Raw genomic sequence first — 24,332 nt, 5'->3', positions numbered from 1 at the left:
AGCAGTAATATAATATTGTTCTCTCGTTTCTTTTTTTTTCTTTCTCATATTCTCTTTTCTTTACATGATCAGCTTTTGAAAATAGGTCATAGCTTCATAGGTTGGTACTAGGCTATCGGCCCAAGGGCCTAAGTAAGCCTAGCCAACAAGATTCCCTGGCTTACTCCACCCAAGAAAGTTATTTTCCTGTGCCATGTCGAGCACAGACACAGAAGTGATCCCCAGGGTGTATTTCCTACTTCCCATCCACTCAAGAATTTTCTTGAAGAGTGCTAATGAAGAACTTCGCTTGACATAGATGGGTAGCCTGTTCCAGAGTATGAGAAGTCTCTGGGACAGGGATCTATTCCTCCAGCATGTCCTGTTTATTGTGGTGACAAGATTTAGGTCTGTAGACCGTGTAGCTTGGAGGGATTGGGATTTCTTTAGGTGTAGCATGTCCAACAGCTCTGGGTTTGACATAGCTTTATATATTAGGCAGAGATCACCTCGGAGTAGGTGATATGCAACAGAGTAAAGCTGGAGTTTTTTGAGGCGGTCAGGGTAGGGCATTTGTTTGAGGCCAGTAATCCTCTTTGTGAGGTACTTCTGTGGCCTTTCCAGCTGCTGCAGATGTCTTGTGAGGTACATTCCAAAAGGGGCATTGTACTATATAACGGGTCTAATGAGTGTCGAGTAGAGGGGAACAATGACCTCTTTTCCTGGATGAGAACCCTTTTATGATGAGGTGTGCCACATAGGACGACTTCCTGACTATTGTGGCAATGTGACTATCAAAGGACAGACTACTATCCACCTGGGTCCCAAGGTCTCTTATCACACATTTGGTGTTAAATAGACTGCCGTCTATGTAGTAATTCATGGATACAGAATTTTTACCAAAGGGGATGACAATGCACTTTTTGGCATTGAGCTTTAGGCCATGGTTCAGACACCAGGCCATCTGTTTCAGCGAGGCCCTTCTGTAGGATTTCCACATCATTTGGGGACTCTACTATGGTTCCTAGTTTTCAGTCACCTGTGAACTTCATTAGCCAGAGGCATTCTGTTAGACTATAGTTCAGAGAAGTAGATACCAAACAGGACAGGTCCCAGGACTGAAACCTGTGGTACTCCACTTGTCACCGGTTTGAGGTCAGATTTGGAGTGTGCAACTTTTACAGTGTGGGTTCTGTCAGTGAGCCAGTTGGCAACCCATCTTGTGATGTAGGGATTTATACCTAGTTTAGTGAGTTTAGCTATATTTCCAGAATGGGGGATGGTGTCAAAAGCCTTGGCGAGGTCAAGATAGGCTGTGTGACCCACCATACCCTCATCTACGGCTTTGGTGACTGCCTCAAAGTTGATCAGGTTCAGGAGGCATGATCTGCCTTTCACAAACCTGAACTGGGTGGGATCCAGAATTCTGAGGTTATCAAATGTCTTTGTTTAGGAGTTCCATGATGATATGTTCCATGGCCTTGCAGACCAGGCTCGTCAGGCTAATAGGGCGATAGTTCCCGGGATCAGTGGTGGCCCCCCCTTTGTGGAGTGGGATAACTGTTGCTGTACACCATTCAGTGGGCACAAAGTCTGATGTGAGGCTATGACTGAACATAGTGCTTAGGTGGGGAGCCAGTTCATTCCGACATTCGTGTAAAATGCAGCCTGGGATGTTGTCCGGTCCCATGGATGCTGTGTTTTTGGCTTTAGAGAGTGCAGCTTTTACCTATGTAGTTGTGATTACAGGGACTCTGCATTCTTCCTGTATAGATATGGGCCCTTTAGGGGGTGAGGGGGAGGTAAAGTTACCACTGAACCTATCTGCCAGGATGTTGGCAATATCAGTTGGTTCTGTAATTTTCGTACCATTGTGCTGTAACTCAGAGTAGATCTGGGTGTTGCCATCGAGATTCTTGACATAGCTATAGAATGCTTTGTGGTTATCCTTAGAATCAGTGGAGATTTTGTTTTCATAGCTAGCTTTGGAGGATCTTATAAGGGATCTCAGCTTCTTACTGAGGCTGACCAGGGAGCTCCTCTACTCATGGGATTTTACTCTCTTTTGCAGCAAGTTCTTCCTTCTGTTGTACAGTTTTGTTTATGGCAGGGGACCACCAGACTGGCTTCCTTTTTTTGGAGGATAGCGTCTTGGTTTTGTTTGGGATAGCATGATCCATGCACTCGTGTAAGTGCTTATAGAGTGCATTTGTGCAGGATTCAGAAGTCATAACTGTATTGTCCATCTGCATGGGTGTCATGAAGTTCACCAAATCTGTCTCAAGAAGCATGACGATGGCTAAGGAGAAATTTTTTACCGTGGTTTCCTTAATGGGGGTGGGATGTGGATATCAAGGGTGATTAGCTTATGGTCGGATCGGACCAACGAGGAGCTGACTTTCAGGTGTGGAACACCGGTCACTCATGTTGGTAATGACTAGGTCTAGGATATTGTTGCCCCTGGTGGGGGTATGGATAAGTTGATCCAGGGCATTGGAGTTTATGAATTCTAGAAAGCGTTGTGTGAAGGAGTTGGTACATGAGTAGTTTTCCCAGTTAATGGTGGGGTAGTTGAAATCACCCATTATTAGGGTGTTTGGTTGAACCCTAATATTTTCCAGTAGATCAAGAAAAGAGGAGTGGGAATCTTGGGGCATGGTGGGGTATCCGTAGCAAGCTACAATTTGGATTGCAGTTTTGCCCAGAGTTAGTTGCACTAGGATAACCTCAGATGCATTATGCTGAGCAACTAGCCTGGAGGTGGATATCTTTAATGAATATGGACACACCTCCAACTTTGGTGTTCCGGTCCAGGTTACATGGCCGAAAGGTGTGCTATGAGTTATAGCCTGGTAGTGCAGGGGTGCTCTCTGGAGCCTTGAACCAGGTCTTGTCACTGCACAGATATTGATGTTCTCCATTTTAAGGAGTGCCTCAAGTGAGTGCATTTTGAGATTTAGACTTCTAACATTGAGTAACATTACCCTCAGTTTTTGCTTGCCTGTTCCTGTTACGGTGGTGAATTTGTCATTTGAACCTTGCCTAAAAAGGCACTATAGGGGCGGCAAGAGCCTTAGCCAGTATCCGGAATCCCAGGGGCAACAGGTGCAGGCCATCTCTGCCAAAGCATTGTGGCCTGTCGACCAAGTCATCCCAAGCAGACAGATACTGGATCCCCCAGAATGACACCAGAAGCTCAGCCAATTGTTTAAGTCAATCATTTTGTCCTTGTACTGCAGTATCATTCTGGGTGATGGCAGAATGCTACTCAGGGCTAGGGTCATACCTGCCTGGGCTAAAAGATCGGAGAACTCTTCCATGTCTCTTTTCATGTAGTCCAGGGAGGTACGTCTCAGGTCGTTCACACCAGCATGGACAATAACAGAGTCATATTTGTACTTGTTGTGGACTGACCTGAGTGCGTGGGTTATGTGGCAGATCCTGGCATCCAACAGGCAGCTGACAGTAACCTTCTCCTTGTTTAGCTTGGTGAGTGGGACATCAGTGTGCCTGACCATAGAGTCACCTATGATTAGTGTGTTGGATACATTGTTTTGCCTTCCTGGCTGTGGTTGAGTGGCACACTGAGTCTATGGGCTGTGTGTCATTTGGGATGTGTTGGGGGGTGGAAGTTGCTTGCGTTTCTGCTTTGGAGGTCTCTGTTGCTTGGGCAGATTATTATTGAGAGCCCCTGTGAATGTTTTTGTTTTTCTATGGGTGGATTTTGGTGGTGTAGATTTAGTAGGACTATGTGATAAGTGTGGTGGGGTGCAAGTGTTTACCTTCTCCTCTTGAATGTCAAGTTCCGTCTTAGTTGGAGAGAGCTTTACCTCCAGTTTGGCTGGATAAGTGCATCTCTCACAGGTTGTAGTATTGGGTGGTAGGAGGAGAGGGTTGTCTGTGTTTTGTTTCTTTCGGCTTTTCCCGGTTAGGGGTCGCCACAGCGGAACTCCGGTCTGCTAATGATTGGCAGTTGATTTTTACTTACCGGCTTGCCAGGCTTGAAGCACAGCCTTCAACGAAGGTACGCCCATTCATGCATGTCTCCACGCAGAAGACGCTCTAGCTGAGAATCGAACCGGACAGCGTCTTACTGTGAGGCGACAACACTACTGCAGCACCACCACTGCGGGTATATACATGAGGCAATTTCTACATTGCCCCAAGATACCCAGATTCACCAGATAAACAGGAGAGAACACTGGGAGCTGACCCTTGGGCATGCCTGAATAAACTATTTTCCTCCAGATAAGTGAGGAAAGTGAGTACAAGAGCTGTTTTTCTCTAAGCAAGTGAGAAAAGTAAGTGCAAAAACTGTTTTCCTCTAGGTAATGAGGATGGTTTAGTGCTATAGTAATTAGTAGCTTATTTAGTGCTTACAACAAGTTCTGACAAGTGCTGAGCATGATTAAACAAATTCAAGTGCTAAAACTAAGAATCTGTATCCGGACTAGACTAGTTACAGGAAAGAAACAAGTGCAAATGCAGGGTTTCAAATCAGAAAGTTGAGAGAGATGGAAAAGATTGCCCAGACGGCCAATAACTACAATTTATGGGCCAGAACTACTCCTTATGTGGTAGACAGGTTACCTAGTGCTTACCACTCCCACTGACGAGCTAGAAGGCTTCCCTCCAACACAAAAAGGCTTGGGGGGGGGGGGCTCAGAAGCTTACATACAGTCCTGGATACAGCAAATATGTACCTGGACTACACTAGTTGCAGGAAAGATAGGAAACAGGCTTATAGTTTTTTTTTTTTTTTTTTTACTGAAAAGTAGCTAAAACAGCAGTAAAACAATTCAAATGCAGTGCAAGCTAGCACACTTGAGTATGTAGCAATATTAGACCAAACACAGTTTAAAAATGCCATTAAATTAAAATTGACTAAAAACAAGTGCAGAAGAAGTGTATTATGTAGAATGTGGTAAAGAGATGGGAGTGGGGGGAGTGTCCCAGATCAAATTTACAGTAGGGCGGGCAACTGCAAAAGCCAACAAATTGAAACACCAACCAGAGATAGGGAGAGTGGGTGGGACAAAACACTTTCAGAGATATGAAAAACTATACAGTTAATCAAAAATAACAGTGGACAACTCTGAAGAAAATTAGTCCAGCAATAATTTACAGTACACAATTCTGAAGAACCAAAAAATATACTTAGCTCTCTATATTTCCAGATAGTTTGAAAAGAGTTCTGTTAGACACAGGTTCCAGCAATGACATGCAGGCTGTTAACTAACAGGGTCTATTATTATGCAAGTAATCCTTCAGATAGTCAGATGACACAAGCTGTAAAAAACAGTTATACCAACTTAATACACAGCAGAAAATAGGGAGAGGTGGGACAAAACACTTTCAGCAGATGACAGTGATTTCAGTTATAAAGTTTTATCAACAAAAGCTTGCTACTGATAGCTAAACGAATTATAAAATATGGTTCAAAAGAATTTTGGTGCTTTTTTATTTGTTTTGTATTGTTTTCAGGCTTCAATATATATACATACATATATATATATATATATATACATACACATATATGTATATGTACATAGGTAGGTACTAGGCTATTGGCCCTAGAGCCTATATAAGCCTAGCCAAAAAGGTACCCTGGCTTTCGTCACCCAAGAAAATAGTTTTCTTGTGTCACTGTTGAGCAGAGCCACAAAAGTGATCCCCCTGGTGAATTTCCTATTTCCCATCCAGTCATCAAGATTTTTCTTGAAGAGTGCTAATGAGGAGCTTTGTTTGATATGGATAAGTAGTTTGTCCAGAGTATGGGAAGTCTCTGGGACAGGACTCTATCCCTTCAGCATGTTCTGTTTATTGTGGTGACAAGGTTTAGGACCCTAGAGCGTGTAGCTCGGAGGGATTGGAATTTCTTTAAGTGGAGCATGTCCAACAGCTCTGGGTTTGACATAGCTTTGTATGTTAGGCAGAAATCATCCCTGAGTAGGCGATATGCGACGGCGTAAAGCTGGAGATTTTTGAGACTGTCTGCATACGGCATCTGTGAGAGGCTGGTAATCCTCTTTGTGAAGTATTTCTGCGATCTTTCCAGTTGTTGTAAATGTCTTGTGAGGTACATACCAAAAGGGGCGTTGTACTCTATAATGGGTCTAATGAGTGAAGAGTAGAGGGGAACAATGACCTCTCTTTTTTCTGGATGAGAAACCTTTTGTGATGAGGTGTGCCACATAGAAGGATTTCCTGACTACTGTGGCAATGTGATTATCAAAGGAGACTACTGTCTACCTGTGCCCCAAGGTCTTTTATCACACTTTTGGTGTTAAGTTTACTACCGCCTATGTGGTAGTTCATGGGTATAGACTTTTTACCAAAGGGGATGACAATGCACGTTTTGGCATTGAGCTTGAGGCCATGGCTTTGTCACCAGGCATCTGTCTCAGTGAGGCCCTTCATTAGCCAAAGACTTTCTGTGTCAGCCTGTACTTCAGAGAAGTAGATACCAAACAGGAGAACGACCCAGGACTGAACCCTGTGGTACTTCCCTGTGGTACTCCACTTGTCACTGGTCTGAAGTCGGATTTGGAGTCTGCTACTTTCACAGTGTGGGTTCTGTCAGTGAGCCAGTTGGCAACCCATCTTGTGACAGGGATTTATACCTAGTTTAGTGAGTTTATCTATAATTCCAGAGTAGGGGATGGTGTTGAAAGCCTTGGCAAGATCTAGATAGGCTGTGTCAACCACCTTTCCCTCGTCTAAGGCTTTGGTGACTGCTTCAAAGAAGTCTATCAGGTTTAGGAGACATGATCTGCATTTTACAAACCCGAACTGGGCGGGGTCCAGAGTTTGTAGATTACCAATGTATGTATTTTTTTATAAGTTCCATGATGATATGTTCTATGGCCTTGCAGCACAGGCTTGTCAGGCTAATGAGGCAGTAGTTCCCGGGGTCCGTGGTGGCTCCCCCTTTGTGGAGTGGGATAACTGTTGCTGTGCACCATTCAGTGGGCACAAAGCCTAAGGTGAGGCTATGATTGAACACGGTACTTAGGTGGGGTGCCAGTTCGCTCTGTAGTTCATGTAGAACGCAGCCTGTGTTGTTGTCAGGCCCCATAGATGCTGTGTTCTTTGCTTTGGAGAGTGTGGTTTTTATATGTGCAGCCGTGATTACAGGAACTTTGCATTCTTCCGGTATAGAGATGGGCCCTTTAGGGGGTGAGATGGGGGTAAAGTTAGCACTGAACCTATCTGCCAGGATGCTGGCAATATCAGTTATATATATTTAGTGCTATTGTGCTGTAACTCAGCAGATCTGAGTGTTGCCATTGAGATTCTTGACATAGCTATAGACTGCTTTCTGGTTGTCTTCAGAATCAGTGGCAATTTTGTTTTTGTAACTTACTTTGGAGGATTTTATGAGGGATCTCAGCTTCTTACTGAGGCTGACCAGGGAGTTCCTCCAATCGTGGGATTTTACTCTTTTTTGCAACAGTTTGCTTCTTCTGTTGTAGAGTTTGTTTATGGCAGAGGACCACCAGATTGGCTTCATTTTTTTGGAGGATAGCATCTTAGTTCTAGTAGGGATAGCACAATCCATGCACTCGTGTAAGTGCTTATAAAGTGCAACTGTGTAGGATTCAGCAGTCGTACCTCTACAGTCCATCTGCATGGGTGTCGTGACGTTTGCCACTTCTGTCTTAAGAAGCGTGAAGTTGGCTTTAGATAATTTTTTTACGGTAGTTTCCCTAATGGGGGGTGGGGACGGGATGTGGATGTCTAGGGTGATTAGCTTGTGGTGGGATTTGACCAATGAGGAAATGACCTTTGAGGTGGAACACCGGTCACCCATGTTGGTAATGACTAGGTCTAGGATATTGCTGACCCTGGTGGGAGTGTGGATAAGTTGATCCAAGGCATTGGAATTTATGAATTCCAGAAAACATTGAGCATATGTATATATTTGTATATATGTATATATGCATGTGTGTGTATATATACACACACACACATATATATATATATATATATATATATATATATATATAGATTCATAGCTGTTTAGTAGATTAATGACCACAAGGAGCTTTTAAGCCTAGCCATGCAGCCCAAAACTCTGACAAGTTCTGATACCCTTGATAAGTGTAAGCATGAACCTGGAAGATGAACCATTTACAGGTTACCTGTTTGCATTAGAGACATAGGTGCCAAACAAGGGACGCATTTCCGTTTTCCCATCCAATTGTCCAGGTTGCAATTGAATTGGGGGGAGGTGCTTCACATGGATAGGGAGCCTTTTCCCCAGACGCGGTTGTCTCTGGGATATATACCTATCTCTCCAGCATGTCCTATTTATTTCACAAGCAAGGTTTAAGTCTTTAGAACGGGTAATTCTGGTACTGTTTGTTTTGTGGATATGCAGGTCATCCAGAGTGGGGTCTGACAATGCCCTGTATACACACACAATATATATATATATATATATATATATATATATATATATATGTACACACATATATTGTACATAGTTTGAACATTTTTTGCTTGAATTATCATTATTCTATTATTGGTGCTATATTATTTGATAGCTGAACATTGATAAACTATATGTTTTTTTTTTTTTTTTTAAGGAAGAATTCCCCAACATCTAATCCTAACCCTGTCCAGCAGCCATGTATCACCACTTCCACTTTCACCTTCAAACCTGTGCCCACAACTTATATAAAACTACTCAAACAAAAACTATGCTCTCCTGTACCCTCCAATCACCACTGGTATACCACAAGGCTTTATCCTTGGTCCCCCTCCCTCTAACATTCTCATCAACACCCCCCACATATTCACAAAACAGGCCTCCCTATTCCCTTTAATGAGGTTAGTGTTTGGAACAAAAACAAAATACAGAGTATTCCAGTTAAATGATGTGAGTTGTTGGGTAACTAGAAGAGTTTTTATGTGATGGAGAAATAGTGGGGGGCAGTGGTGTGTTAAGGGGTGGTTGTTTAAGAGCCAGCTGGATATAGAATGTTTGATAAATATGACCAGGTGTAATACTGTACATTAGAGTTTGTAGATAGGGAATGAAGTTAGTGTTTAAAAAAATGGGTGGGACACATTTACATATAAAGGTAGACACATCTGGGGGGGGGGGGGGGGGGCAACTGAAAGAGAGTAGCGGAGTGAGCCAGAAGTAAGATCCCTCAGTGGTAGCCAATCACTGCATGCATCCACACAAGATTTCAAGTTTCTGGTTTCTGAGGGGGCAAGGTGGGTATTTTTTTTTTTTTTACTTTTGCCAATAGCTCAATACAAAAGGAGTGCTTACTGTACCTTTTACAGTTTTGATTCAGTAGGTATTACTGCAAGGTTATCCTTTACTATAAAGATGCAAGCAGTGAAATCTCTACTGTTCTGTCTTCTACTCTGGGAAAAGCTGGAGGCATAAAGCTGTTAATGGTGAGCTGAGGTGAGGACAATACACATAGTACTGTAAAAATATGTTTTGGCTTAGTACTGTCAGAATTTGTATCTAACAAAAATAAATGCCACTTAGCAGTAACACAGCTCAATACAACTGCATGGACTCACTGCTTCCATGCAGCACACTAACTGCAAAATGCAAAACACTCAAGGGAGGGGAGAATGGTATGAGAACACCACTGGCCCTTCCATCATGCTAATGTTTGAAAAGGGTCAGGCTGCAGGAAACAGTCTCTTGTATGGGGTGTGCAACTCTTGCTGAGCAGTTGAGGAGGTGGCGACCACACCACCAACTCAGTGCAGCTACAATAGAAAATCAAACACTGCAGTAAAACACTAGGAGAATAAACAAAAGCATCTGAAAGTAAGAGTAAGCTAAGGGATGAAAGGGAGAAGGGCTGATCATAGTACAAGTAGGAAAGACCAGCAGTGGACAGGGCAACACAGAAGGACAAAGCAGTACCTTATCCTACAACAATTGGTTATTTAACAGTATGCTACTAATAACGCACTACTCTCCAAAAAGTACAGTTTTGTACCTACCATAAATGTAGATGTCCGAACTGGATAGCATCTGCAGTCATAACAACTGGGTTGTCCTGTCGTCAGGCAGCCCTTCAGTCGGCCGGATTCCAAAGTCCGGGTCCGGCTTCGGCTGATGTCGCACTTCACCCGACGTCATCTCTGTTGGTCTTCGGGTATAAAAGCATCAGGCGCCATTTTCCTCAGTGTTCCTTGCCCCAGATGCCAGTAGCCCTCTTGAAGGCTAAAATTTGGATAGATGCCAATGTTTCCAAAAAGATAGAGGTAAACACAAAAATAAGCATGTATGTACATATATACAAACAAATACACCATAAAGACTCCCCACCAGCTAGCTATTAGGAGGGTAAACACCTAGGAGTACCACAGAGGGAAGGAGGGAGGGTAATCCTGACTGCAGATGCTATCCAGTTCGGACATCTACATTTATGGTAGGTACAAAACTGTACTATGTCCTTCATGGATGCATCTGCAGTCATAACAACTGGGTAGAATACCATAGCCAACTAGCGGTGGAGGATAAAAGTAGATTATGGTGTGTTTAGTATCCCTTGCAGTACAGCAGTGGCAAACCCTGCTCGGATCTGGAATATAGAGGCAAATATTAATGCTTGGCAAATGTATGCACGGAGGTCCAAGTAGCCGCCTCAATAATGTCTTTGGTTGCCACTCCTCGTAAGAAGGCTGTGGTAGTGGCTGTTGCCCTTGTAGAATGAGGTCTTATGTTCTGTGGAATTGGTTTTCCATGGAAGGAGTAACAGAATCGTATGCAATTTCCTATCCATTTGGAGATTGTCTGTTTGAAATAGCTTCTCCTTCCTTCCTGTTGCATAGGCTACAAAAGTTGGTCAGTCTTTCTGCTATTTTTGTTCTGTCCAAGTAGTAGCGTAGCTGTCTATGTACATCCAAGGTATGCAGTATTCTTTCCCTCTGTTTTGTGGGTTGGGAAAGAAGGTAGGTAGGTGGATTGCCTGGTTTAAAGACACTCTGGATACCACCTTAGGCATAAATGTAGGATTAGTCCTCATGGACACTCTATCTTGGTGGAAGATTAGGAAGGGTTGCACTGCCATTAAGGCCTGTAGTTCTGAAACCCTCCTTGCTGAAGTAATTGCCAGTAGGAAAGCAGTTTTCCATGACAGGTGTTGTAGGTCTGCTGTTGCTGCTGGTTCAAAGGGTGATAGTGTCAACTTTTCTAGCACAAAGTTTAAGTCCCAAGCTGGTAATGGTGGTTTCCTTGGAGGTTTTACATTCTTGATTCCTCTGAGGAACTGCCTGAGCAAAAGGTGCGAAAAAACAGGTGGATCAAAGCTGTATTCTGCTGAAATAGCTGATGCATGTATCTTGATGGAGGAGTAGGACAGGCCTGAATGAAGAAGTTCGGTCAGATACTCCAGAATGTTAGGCATATCTATGTTTGACACATCTTTTCCTCTTTCCGTACTCCAAATGACAAACCTTTTCCATTTTCCAGCATAGTTCCTTCTTGTTGAAGGTCTGCGTGCTTCAAGACTAATGTCTTTAACTCTTTGGGAAACTTCTGGATTAGCTGCTGCTATGTGATGTTCCATGCAGTCAGTTGCAACGTTTTTAGGTTTGGATGTATGATGCTGTAGTTGTTCTGAGTTAACATCAAAGGCATCAGGGGTATTGGCCACATATTGTTCCGGGACATGCTCCTCTGCAGTGGGTACCAGTGTTGTCTTGGCCAGTTTGGAGCTATCAGGATTATCCTTGGACGTTCTTCCTTGATTTTTAGTAGTACTTTGTGTATCAAGCGAAGAGGTGCGAATGCATATGCTGTTAGGCCTTTCCAGCTGAAGGAGAGCGAATCCACTTTCCATGCTAGTGGGTGGAATGTCCTTGTGCAGAATTTTTTGAGCTGGTGATTGAGAGGTGATGCGAATAGGTCTATCTGAGGCATTCCCCATTTCTTTGAGATGGTCTTGAAGATGTCCGGGTGCAGCTTCCATTCGTGGGCATCCGATGTGGTTCTGCTTAATATGTCTGCTAGAGTATTTTCTTTTCGGTACAAATATTGCCTGTAACTGGATGTTGTAGCTGAGTGCCAGGGTCCACAGCTCCAAAGTCATTCTGCATAGGGGGTATGAATGAGTGCCTCCCTGTTTGTTGATGTACCACATGACTGTGGTGTTGTCTGTCCTTATCATCAACTGGCCCTCTTGGAGAAATGGTTTGAACTTTTGGATTGCCAGTTTTACTGCCAGCATTTCTTTTAGGTTGATGTGCAGGTGAAGTTGATCCTGTGTCCACAATCCTTGCACGCATTTGTCCAGCATGTGGGCCCCCCATCCTAGGTCTGAAGCGTCTGTTGTGATGGTCTGGCTTGCTTGACATCTGCGAAAGGGTAGGCCTGGGTTTGACTGACATGCCTGAGCCCACCATAGGAACTCCTGCTTTAAGCATGGAATTAGTGGGATTTCTGTTTCTAGGCTGTGTCTGTGTTGGGACCATAAATTCTTTAGGTACCATTGTAGTTTTCTCATATGTAGTCTGGCAAATGGGACCAAGATTATGCATGATGCCATGAAGCCCAAGGCCTGCAGTACTTTTCTTGCTGTTAACTTGTTCAGTTTTGTTAGTGCCAAGAAGTAAAGAGGAGTTCTTTTGTTTTTCTGTAGTCAGGAATGCCATTTGTTTTACTGTGTCCAATTCAGCCCAGGAATGTCCTTGTTTGGGATGGTATCAGCCTTGACTTTTGTAAATTGACTGTGTATCCCAGTGCTTGTAGCAAGTAAATGACCCTTTGTAAATCTGTTGTCAGCTTGCTTTTGTTGTCCCCTTGTAGCAGGCAGTCGTCCAGGTATGGGTAAATTTGAATTCCTGTAGTCTGCAATGGGCGATTACTGATGCCAGGCATTTTGTGAATACTCTGGGCGCAGTAGATAAGCCAAAGGGCAATGCTGAGAATTGATAGTGCTCTGATCCTGCAAGAAATCTGAGGTATCTTCTGCAGATTGGTCGAATGGGGACGTGCAGGTATGCCTCCTTGAGATCTAGAGTTACCAGCCAAGACTCCTTGCCCAGCATGGGAAGAAGTTGCTGTAGGGTCAGCATTTTGAATTTTGGGACAATGATGTATGTATTTAAGGTGGACAGGTCGAAATTGGTCTCCAACTTTTTCCTTTCTTGGAACTAGGAATAGTCTGGAGTAGAACCCCTTTCCTTGCTCTGCTGTTGGCACTCTTTCCACAGCTCTCATGTTTGCTAACTCCATTATCTGTTGTAGTGCCTCTGTTTTTTGATTTGGAGGTAGATTTGGCATTCCTCTTTTGACTGGTAAAGTATGGAAGTGAAACCGGTAACCTTGATCTATGGTTTGTAAAATCCACTTGTCTTTTGTTATGTAGTGCCAGTTCCTTGAAAATAAGGTTAACTTTCCGCCTAGAGGAGCTGCTATTTGTTCCCTGGTAGGCGGATTTAGGGTTAAGTCACTGTGGTTGTGTTGATGTAGTGGCAGTGGTTGTGTCTGTGCCTCTGTTGTTACCTTGCCACTGTCGTCCTCTGTAGGCACCTCCTCTGGATTGGTTTCTGCCTCTGGAACGTCTATTCTTGCCCCTTTGAAATTTTGTGGAGTCAGGAAAGGACCAATTTTTGGCAGGCCAGTTCCTGCTAAACCTTGGGGGTTGAACCTGCAAGAAATCTTTAACCGTTTGAACAGATTTTGCCTTTTCTTCCATTTTCTTCATAACCTGCTGGGCAGGTGTACCAAACAAACTTGTCTTATCCATAGGAGCATCTAGCAACTTAGCTTTAACATGATCCGGTAAAGCTTGCTCCTTTAGCCATGCATGCCTTCTTATCACTGTGCCAGTCATGGCTGATCTAAATAAAGCCTCCAGTGCATCATAGCCACATTTTAAGGAATGGTTGCTAACCTGTTGTATGTTATTTACCATTTCTAATACATATTTCTTATCAAGAGGTTAATCAGTGGTTAGTTTTTTAGTTAACTGATCAAGCATAAACTCTTAGTATTGTATCATGTGAAACTGACAGTTTAAAGCTCTAGCTGAGAGAGTAGCTGAAGTGTAGACCTTTTTACCCCATCTGTCTAATGACCTTGCTTCCCTTTCAGAAGGAATAGGGTTTTTAGCTATGGTCGCGGCTACTGCCTTGGGACCCTGGGATATAGTTTTGGGGTCTGCAAGTGGGGCCTTGTAAAGGTGGTGATGAGTATCTGGCACCCTGTAAAATCTGTCTGGTTTGGCAGGGGCTGGGGGTAAAGAATCTGGAGCGGAGCAGACATCATTGAAAGCATCATCCACCACAGAGAGAACAGGAGGTATAGCTAAGGGCCTGTGCTGTGGGAGGTGCAGAAAGGTCCTAAGTCTTTTCTGGAGTCTGAAAAATCCTGTTGCTGCCATTGGAACTGCTCTCGCATGGCATGTAAGGTTTCCCCAAAGGAGAATTCTTCTGGTGGGAAGCAGCTGGAATGGATTCTTCAGCATCAGAATCTTCAAAATTGGAGAAAGGAGCCTCTGGCTGGTCAGTTATGTCTGATTCGTCAGCAGAATCATCAGAGGACACTGGCTCAGGGGGCTCTGCCCTAGGTCTCTTCTCTGGGGGCTGAGAGGCCCTGTCTGGGTGAGATTGAGATCCTCTAATTAAAGAAATTAAATCTTCTGCCAAAGTAAGCATTTGAGAACTAGAAGAGGGCCTGGTTGTGGGGGCTTTAACAGGCACTGTCTTAGTAGTCTTGGCTGCTTTAGCCCTGGCGAAGGCCTTAATGGACATGGCTGCTGGAGGCCTAGCAGCACCACGTGCTGGGGTAGAGACATCCAAGGGAATGGTGTCTGATAAGTCAGTGGCAACCACCGTAGTGGATAAAATTTCTGAGGCCGATTCAAGAGTGGTAGCAGGGGCCTCAGTTGTAGAGATAGGTTCAGCTGTACTTTGATCAGTTTTCGGTTTCGGCGAAACCGGGACACTCAGCGGTTTGCTTAACCATGGTTTCGGCGAAACGAAACCGCGGACCGCAGTGTCGGTCTTTATCTTTGCGTTTTTGGCAGATTGGGTAGTCGGAGGATCCGGCGGCATAATGTACGCAAAATCAGAACCGAAAAACTGTTCTGCAAACTCCGACCGACGCCTAAGCGTTCGTCGGTTGAAAGAAGCACAGGCCGAACAGGCTGCTACGTCGTGGGCTGGGCCTAAACAAAGCAGACAATAAGAGTGGAAATCTTTATGAGGTATTTGTTTCCCACAGGTTAAACAATTATTAACTTTTTCTGACATCGGCTGAGGCAAGAAAGAGTCCCCAACGGGGTACTTAGCTTTAGAAGTCTTCGAAGCAGTATTCGGTAGAAGTAATCTCTGGATCCGACAGGCCGGCACTTGCGAACAGCTTCTGCTTCGGGCGCCACGCGGCAAGAAAGACTGAGGAAAATGGCGTCGGCTGATGCTTTTATACCCGAAGACCAACAGAGATGACGTCGGGTGAAGTGCGACATCAGCCGAAGCCGGACCCGGACTTTGGAATCCGGCCGACTGAAGGGCTGCCTGATGACAGGACAACCCAGTTGTTATGACTGCAGATGCATCCATGAAGGACATCAATCAGCACTACCATGCACATGGTAATACCCACATAAATTGGTAAACATATTTAAAAGTAACATTTGAAACATCCAGAAAAAGGCTCAGCATTAATTACATTTATTAGCTAGTGACATGACACACCTGTACAGGAAGACAGCATACAAGTGGGATGTAAATTGTGACTAAAGATGGAGGAAATCAGTACACACAACAAATACTATCATGCAGAGCAGCAAAAGCATACTTTGTTGGCTTCTAACATTAGTACAAGCAGTACATAATGCAGCTTACTGTGGGCAGTGCAGATATTCGAGGCCAGCAGGTGGACTCCCAACTCGTGTCAGTGTAGGAGATTACAAGGTCTCAGGAAGATATACACAAGGGATAGCACAAACTTCTCTCTCCTTACAATGGGGCCAGTATCCTTGTGTGCGACACCTTTGAAATGGGTTCTTATACTGTAGATACAGGTGGCTAAATGGAAGTGCATCGGGTGCTTGCAAACTAGTAGGCATACAATGAGGTGAGAGAAGCTAGATTAGTTGTTAAGACACTTAATGGGGTAAATCAAAGCAAGACACATCACAGCTTCATGCCAGTGGTCAGATCCCTCACAGCAGCAGACATGCATGCTGTGATGCCCGTGCACTGGCCCAGCAATCAAGGAGCCTCAACCCTCACCACTAACACCATGAGGGGTGTCCATATAGGGAAAGGATAGTAAATACACACACAGTAAAGTATAATTTCCTTTAAGGACACACAGAGATCACAGTCAGTCTGGGGCTGGTTTCTCCGCTTTCTCTCCAGGTCCCCAATAAGACTCCCCACTGGCAGAGCTATAAGTCCAGATGTCAGCCTAGTGGGCAAGCTAAAACCTCAAGTACCCTCTCTGTCCAACCAGTGCTTTGTGTCCCCGCCCAAGTAGCTGACATACACACACACACACACACACACACACACACACACACACACACATAAGAGTTTATACCACACAGACACTCCTGGGGAAGGTTGGCTGGGTTCTCCAGCTGTACCCCTTTTCTGCCCAGTCTAAAAGGTAGTACCAGCTACCACCACCCACTAATATTTATCAGCTACTCAAAGGCCCTTACAAGGGTGTCCAATTATCACTGTGCAATATTATCTAAATGTTAAGTGTGACCTAACAGTCAAGATTTATTTGGAGTGACTTGGCAAAGTATCACTATATACATGCAATGTACTTTAGAGCTTAAATTACCGCTACACAAAAAGTACAGTTTTGTACCTACCATAAATGTAGATGTTCGAAGATCCACATTGCTGCAGTCCTTACACTTGGGTAGTCCGCTGTCCTCGGTCGGCCCGAATATCAAAGTATTAGGCTGACGTCGGTCAAGGCGCTTAAGACTGACATCAGGACGTCAGGGTACAAATGCGCATGACCGACGTCATATCCTCAGTCTTTTCTTGCCCCAGATGCCAGAAGACCCTAAAAGGAAAGGTCAAAACCAAAAGACAGCAAAAAACACCAACCACCCTTGCACTAATCATATGTACAATATCTACAATATTCACAACCCAAACCACACAACCGCCTCTAACTACAGAGGGGAAGGAGGGAGGGTAAATTGGACTGCAGCAATGTGGATCTTCGAACATCTACATTTATGGTAGGTACAAAACTGTACTATGTTCTTCATCTCACATTGCTGCAGTCCTTACACTTGGGTAGAATCCCAAAGCAGAGGTAAGGGAGGATGGCAAAACTATAAAGCAGTAGGAGCTGCCAAAATGCCCTGTAAAATTGCAGTGGCAAACCCAGCCCTAGATTTAGAGTAAAGTGGAAGGTGGTAATGCTTAGAAAGTATGCACTGAACTCCAAGTAGCTGCCTCCAAAATATCTTTAGTTGCCACCCCCTTAAAAAAGCTGTAGAAGTGGCAGTAGCCCTAGTGGAATGAGGCCTAATCCCAGGTGGAATCTCCTTACCATGATGGGAATAACAGAAAGCAATACAGAACCCAATCCACTTAGAAATAGTTTGTTTTGACACAGGCTTGCCCTGAGAACCCAAAGCAAATGAAACAAATAACTACTGAGACTGCCTGAACCCTTTAGTTCTGCTCAAATAATATCGCAACTGCCTGTGTATATCCAAAGTGTGCAAAATCTTTTCCCCTTTATTTTGGGGGTTTGCATAAAAAGTAGGCAAATGAATAGTTTGGTTTAAAGCCACACTAGAAACCACTTTAGGCATAAAGGAAGGATTAGTACGTAAAGATACCCTATCCTTATGGAAAATTAAGAAAGGCTCAACCGCCATAAGGGCCTGTAATTCAGAAAAGTACAGTTTTGTACCTACCATAAATGTAGATGTTCGAAGATCCACATTGCTGCAGTCCTAACACTTGGGTAGTCCGCTGTCCCTCGGTCGGCCCGAATATCAGAGTATAAGGCTGACGTCGGTCAAGGCGCATTTGACTGACATCAGAACGTCAGGGTACAAATGCGCATGACCGACGTCATATCCTCAGTCTTTTCTTGCCCCAGATGTCAGAAGACCCTAAAAAGAAAGGTCAAAACCCATAGACAACAACTAAACAACCAACCAGCCCAACACCAAAAATATGTACAATATATACAATACATACAATATACCTCAGATGGATAACCCAACCCACACAACCACCTCAAACTACAGAGGGGAAGGAGGGAGGGTAAATTGGACTGCAGCAATGTGGATCTTCGAACATCTACATTTATGGTAGGTACAAAACTGTACTATGTTCTTCATCTCACATTGCTGCAGTCCTAACACTTGGGTAGAATCCCAAAGCAGAGGTAAGGGAGGATGGCTAAACTATAATGAAGCAGGAGCTGCCAAAATGCCCTGCAACACAGCAGTGGCAAAACCAGCCCTGGATTTAGAGTACAGTGGAAGGTGGTAATGCCTAGAGAAGGTATGCACTGAACTCCAAGTGGCTGCCTCAAAATATCCTTAGTAGCCACCCCCTCAAAAAGCTGTAGAAGTGGCAGTAGCCCTAGTGGAATGAGGCCTAATCCCAGCTGGAATCTCTTTGCCATGATGGGAATAACAGAAAGCAATGCAAAATCCAATCCACTTAGAAATAGTCTGTTTTGACACGGGCTTGCCCTGAGAGCACAAAGCAAAAGAAACTAATAACTGCTGAGATTGTCTGAACCCTTTAGTTCTGTCCAAATAATATCGCAACTGCCTGTGTACATCTAAAGTGTGCAAAATCTTTTCCCCTTTAGTTTGGGGATTTGCATAAAAGTAGGCAAATGAATAGTTTGGTTTAAAGCCACACTAGAAACCACTTTAGGCATAAAGGAAGGATTAATGCGTAAAGATACCCTATCCTTATGGAAAATTAAGAAAGGCTCAACTGCCATAAGGGCCTGCAATTCAGAAACCCTTCTTGCAGAGGTAATGGCCAACAAAAAAGCAGTCTTCCATGACAAATATTTCAACTCAGCAGTAGCTGCAGGCTCAAAAAGGTTGTAGAGTGAGTTTCTCCAACACAAAATTGAGATCCCAAGCAGGAGTAGGAGCCCTTGTGGGGGTCTTATATTCTTTGCCCTCTAAGAAATTGCTTGAACAAAGGATGAGAAAACAATGGTGGGTCACAGTCGTAGTGAGCTGAAATTGCTGCAGCATGAATCTTAATAGAAGAGAAGGACAAACCTTTGTCCAATAACTCAGTAAGATATTGAAGAGCCACACTTAAATCAGGCTCAGAAACATTCAAATCCTTAGCTGCACTCCAAAATAAAAATCTCTTCCATTTATCTGCATACACTTTCCTTGTACTAGGCCTTCTAGCTTCCAAAATCACATTCAAAACTTGTTGTGGAAGTTGAGACCTCTATGGTTTAAAACAGAATATGCCATGCTGTTAGGTGAAGAGTGAAGTTTGACATTGAGCAAATGACTGTCCTCCTGGGACAACAGATGTGGAATCAAAGGCAAAGGCCATGGAGGCTTTCCATACTAGACTTCTCAGTAATGGGTACCAGTGCTGTCGAGGCCAATCTGGAGCTATCAAAATCATCCTTGGCTTGTCCTGTCTGACCTTCAGAAGTACCTTTGGGAGGGGAGGCAGAGGTGGAAAGGCATACACATGAAGATTTTTCGAAGTGGAAGAAAGAGCATCCACTTTCCAAGCTGTGGGATGAAACGTTTTGTGCAAAACTTTGGCAGCTGGTGGTTTAGTGGAGAAGCGAACAGATCTATGTCTGGAGTTCCCAGGACACTGTCAATTTCTGAAATACATGAAGATCCAGTTTCCACTCGTGGGGATCCATGATTTGTCTGCTTAACACATCTGCTAAGGAGTTCTGTGCTCCGGCAGAAACCTTGCCTGAAGACTTAGTTGCAAACTGAGAGCAGTCTCCCACAAAATCATTGCTTGCCTGCATAGAGGATAAGAATGTGTTCCCTTGCTTGTTGATGTACCACATGACAGTTGTGTTGTCTGTTAGAATCAACACCTGCCCTGGAAGAAGTAAATCCTTGAAAGCTATTAATGCAAACTGGACTGCTAACATCTCCTTCAAGTTGATATGTAGATGCTGTAGTCTGACAGGCCACTTGTCTTGTATCCACTTTCCGTTTAGATGAGCTCCCCAAGCTTTGTCTGAGGCATCTGTCGTTAAAATTTGACTGCTCTGGCGGGTCACAGAAGTCCCTTGTTTAGGTGACATTCCTGAGCCCACCACAAAATTCCTTTTGAATGCAAGGTATTATTTGAATGACAGTGTCCAGATGCTGGCAGTGCTGTGTCCATACATTTGAGATACCATTGCAACTTCCTCATATGCAGTTTGGCATTGGGAAGCACCAGAATACAAGATGCCATGAACCCTAAGGCTTGAAGGACTGTCCTTGCAGTCAGCCCGGACTGAAGAGATAGATGATGGAAGTAAAGGGAAAGATTCTTTTGTTTGTCCGGGGTTAGAAAGGCCATCTGGGATGCTGTATTCAGTCTTACTCCCAGAAAGCACATGTCTTGAGAGGGTACTAGACTGGACTTTATTTCGTTCACAGAACACCCCAGGCATCTTAGCACTGCTATCACATATTCCAAATGACGAAGAAGCTTCGTCCTTCCTTGAGCCAGAATCAGGCAATCGTCCAAATAAGGATAGATTTGTATTCCTTTTAGCCTGAAAGCTATCACTGGAGCCAGAACTTTCGTAAATACTCTGAAGCAGTAGATAAGCCAAAGGGCAATGCAGAGAACTGATAGTGAAGTCCCAGTCAGCAGATGCTTCCTGCAACTTAGCCTGATAGGAACATGAAGGTAAGCCTCCTTGAGATCCAAAGTTACCATCCAGTGATCCTTGCCAGTAGAGGTAAAAGCTGTTGTAGCGTCAACATTTTGAACTTGGGAATGTCCAGATAAGTGTTGAGGATAGATAAATCCAAAATTGGTCTCCACGTGTTCCCCTTTTTGGCACAAGGAACAGGCGAGAATAAAATCCTAGGCCCCTTTCTGGCATAGGAACCGGCTGTATGGCCCTATTTGGAGTAACAGAGAAATTTGCTTGTAAGCCTCTAATCTTTGTTGAGGAGGAATGTCTGGCATGCCTTTGAAAGGAGGCAAGGTATGGAAATAAAACCTGTAACCGGGATGTATGATAGCCAGTACCCATCTGTGATGGGTGATCAAACTCCAAATTTGTTTGAAAAGTGCCAGCCTTCCTCCCAAAGGTGCTGCCAGGCGAGAAGGTTCTGGCAGCTGAAAGGTAGGTCATTGGGTCTGTTCTGAAAGGACTGACCCTGCCCTCACCAAGACTGTGCAGGAGAACTCCCTGTTCTAGGCCTGAAAGAGCCTGACCTCTGCCCTGCCACGTCTAGATCTACCCTAGACTGGGAATCATAACGAGGATACGTCCTCCCTTTAGTAGGCCAATTTCTGCTAAGCTTTGGAGGCTGAACCTGCAAAATCTTTAACAGTCTGCATAGACTTAGCCTTGTCTTCCATTTTCTTTAAAACTGCCTCAACAGGAGAACCAAACAAGACATCAGATTGCAAAGGGCATCCAAAATCCTAGTTTTAACATGGTCAGATAAATTTTTGATCCTCAGCCAGGCATGCCTGCGAAGAACTGACCCAGTGGCAGCCACCCTAGGCGAGGCCTGTACAGCATCAAAACCACATTGCAAGAATGCTTACCCACCTGTTCAGAAACATGCACTAAATCTTGTAACTCTTTACAATCAATACCTTCCATGGAAGCATCAACCTTAGATTTCAACTGTGAAAGGAGATAATTTTGATATTTCAACATGTGAAATTGGCAATTCAAAAGCTTCGCATGGCTAGAGTGGAAGAAGTATAAACTTTCTTTCCCCATCTATCCAAGGCCCTGGCCTCTTTATCTGCTTGAACGGATTCTTGACAACAGAAGCCTTAACACCCATAGGCCCCTGGCTAACAGTTTTGGGTCTGCCCTAGGACTCTTAAAAAGATACTTATGAGCTTCAGGCACCCTGTAATACCTATCGGTTTAACAGGAGCAGGAGGAAAGAATCAGGATTAAGAGAAGCCTCTGCAAACACATCTTCCACCACATTCAGAACAGGAGGTATAGCTAAAGGCCTATGCTGGGGTAAAAACAAAATTCCTAAGCCTTTTCCTGGAATCAGAGAAATCCTGACCTTCCCATTTAAAATGCTCTCTCATGGAGTGAAGGGTCTCTGAAAAGAAAAATCCTCAGGAGGAGAAGCAGAAGGAGTAGAATCATCCACATCAGAATCGAATAATGAGAATACTCCTGCAAGTCTTCAGAGCGAAGACTCAGACACATCGAAGCCTGCTCATAATCCCCAACACAGGTTCCATCCTAGGCCTTTTATCAGGAGGGCATAGAGCCTCTAATTAAAAGTAATTAAATCTTCTGCCACTTTAAGCATGGCTTCTTGGCTGGAACCTGAAGAACTAGGAGGACACCCACAGAAGCAAAACTAGACCTGCCTCTGGAGAAGCCTTGGAAGCAGAAAGAGAGGGCCTAGACACCTTAGGAAGGAGGAGAGTACAGTTATCTGAGAAGCCCCTACAGCCTGACCTGCCTCCTGGGAGGCCACATCCTGTAAAACAAAGTTTCTCCCTGGGACTCCAGAGAGGCCTCCGTCGGAACCACCGGTTCCACTGGCGCCCTCTAAAGAACGGCGTCCGGTTGGGGCGACTCCTCTAACCTAGGTTTAACTGCCTTGTCCTTTGGCGCTTCTTTGAGGAAGCCGGCGTCGGAGCATCCGGCGGCATATTGTATGATTGCACCGCTTCCCAAAGACCAACCTGGCACAATCCAAATTAAGGAATGTTTTTATTTTTCTAAGTTTTTGTCAATTTCTGGGAACAGTTTTTGTTAATGGTCTCAAAATTTGTACTGTCATTAATTGAATTAAAGGATAAAAGGGGAAAAGGTTTTTTTTCCCCCCATTTAACCTAACCCTTTCAGAGGGGAGGGGTTTTGGTAGAGGTAGCTGCTACAGCCTTGGGTCCCTGGGAGATAGTTTGGGATCTGCAAAGGGGCCTTATACAAATGATAATGTGTGTCCAGAACCCTGTAGTACCTATCGGGCTTAGCAGGGGCCGGAGGAAGAGAATCAGGAGCAGTACACGCATCATTAAAAGCATCATCCACAACAGTAAGTACTGGAGGAATGGCTAAAGGCCTATGCTGTGGCAAATGCAAAAGGTTCTAAGCCTTTTCCTAGAGTCTGAAAATCCTGGCCCTGCCATTGAAATTGTTCCCTCATAGCATGCAAGGTTTCCCCAAAAGAAAATTCCTCAGGCGGAGAGGCAGAAGGAATGGACTCTTCTGCATCAGAGTCCTCATAAGGAGAAAAAGGGGCCACTGGAGGGTCTGAATTATCTGATTCATCAGAGGAGCCATCCGAAGAAACTGGCTCAGGGCTCACTCTAGTCCCTCTTCTCTGGAGGTGGGTGAGAGGCCCTGTCTGGATGTGGTTGGGATCCCCGGATCAAAGAAATGAGATCCTCTGCTAGACTAAGCATTTGTGAACTGGAACTGGGCCTGTGAGAGGGGGTCTAAGCAGGCACAGTTCTGTTAGTTTTTGCTGCTTTAGCCCTGGCAAAGGCCTTAATCGACATGGATGCAGGAGGCCTAGCAGCTCCACGTGCAGGGGTAGAAATATCCAAAGGGATAGTATCTGATAAATCCTGTGAACCTGCAGGAGCAGGTGGGATTTCAGTAGCAGATTCAGCCAAGCTGGATGAGGCCTCGGTAAGTGGCAAGCTTTCGGCCGAAGGAAGAACCGTGGACTCGGTTTCAGCCGAAACCGAGACACTCGCAGTTGGCTTAACCGCAGTTTCGGCCGAAACTGCAGACCGCGAGTGTCGGTCCTTTTCCTTGCGTTTTTTAGAAATTTGCGTAGTCGGAGTATCCGACGGCATAATGTAAGCAAAGCGGGCGAAAACTCTTCAGCAAATTCAGACCGGCGTCTGCGTTACGCGGTTGAAAGAAGCACAGGCTAGACAAGCTGCTACGTCGTGGTCTGGGCCTAAGCAAGGTAAGCAGTAAGAGTGGAAATCTTTATGAGGTATTTGTTTCCCACCATTTAAACAGTTATTCACTTTTTCTGACATCGGCTGAGGCAAGAAAGAGTCCCCAATGGGGTACTTAGCTTTTTAGAAGTCTTCGGTACTTGTAGTAGTAATCTCTGGTTCTGACCGACCGGCACTTGCGAACAGCTTCTGCTTCGGGCACCACGCGGCAAGAAAGACTGAGGAAAATGGCGTCGGCTGATGCCTTTATACCCGAAGAACTGCAGCCA

At 44.5% G+C, this 24,332-nt stretch overlaps 1 protein-coding gene across 1 annotated transcript in view; it reads right to left on the bottom strand.

Moving 5' to 3' along the window:
• Window positions 1-24,332, bottom strand: part of LOC122814849 (protein unc-13 homolog B-like) — a 596,675-nt gene that overhangs the window by 190,916 nt on the left and 381,427 nt on the right. The window lies entirely within an intron of this gene.

The sequence above is a fragment of the Protopterus annectens genome, chromosome 1.part1 (assembly GCF_019279795.1).
Source record: "Protopterus annectens isolate FY-2018-M chromosome 1.part1, PAN1.0, whole genome shotgun sequence".
NCBI classification, from domain to species: domain Eukaryota; kingdom Metazoa; phylum Chordata; order Ceratodontiformes; family Protopteridae; genus Protopterus; species Protopterus annectens.
This window is presented reverse-complemented; position numbering and strand designations above follow the sequence as displayed.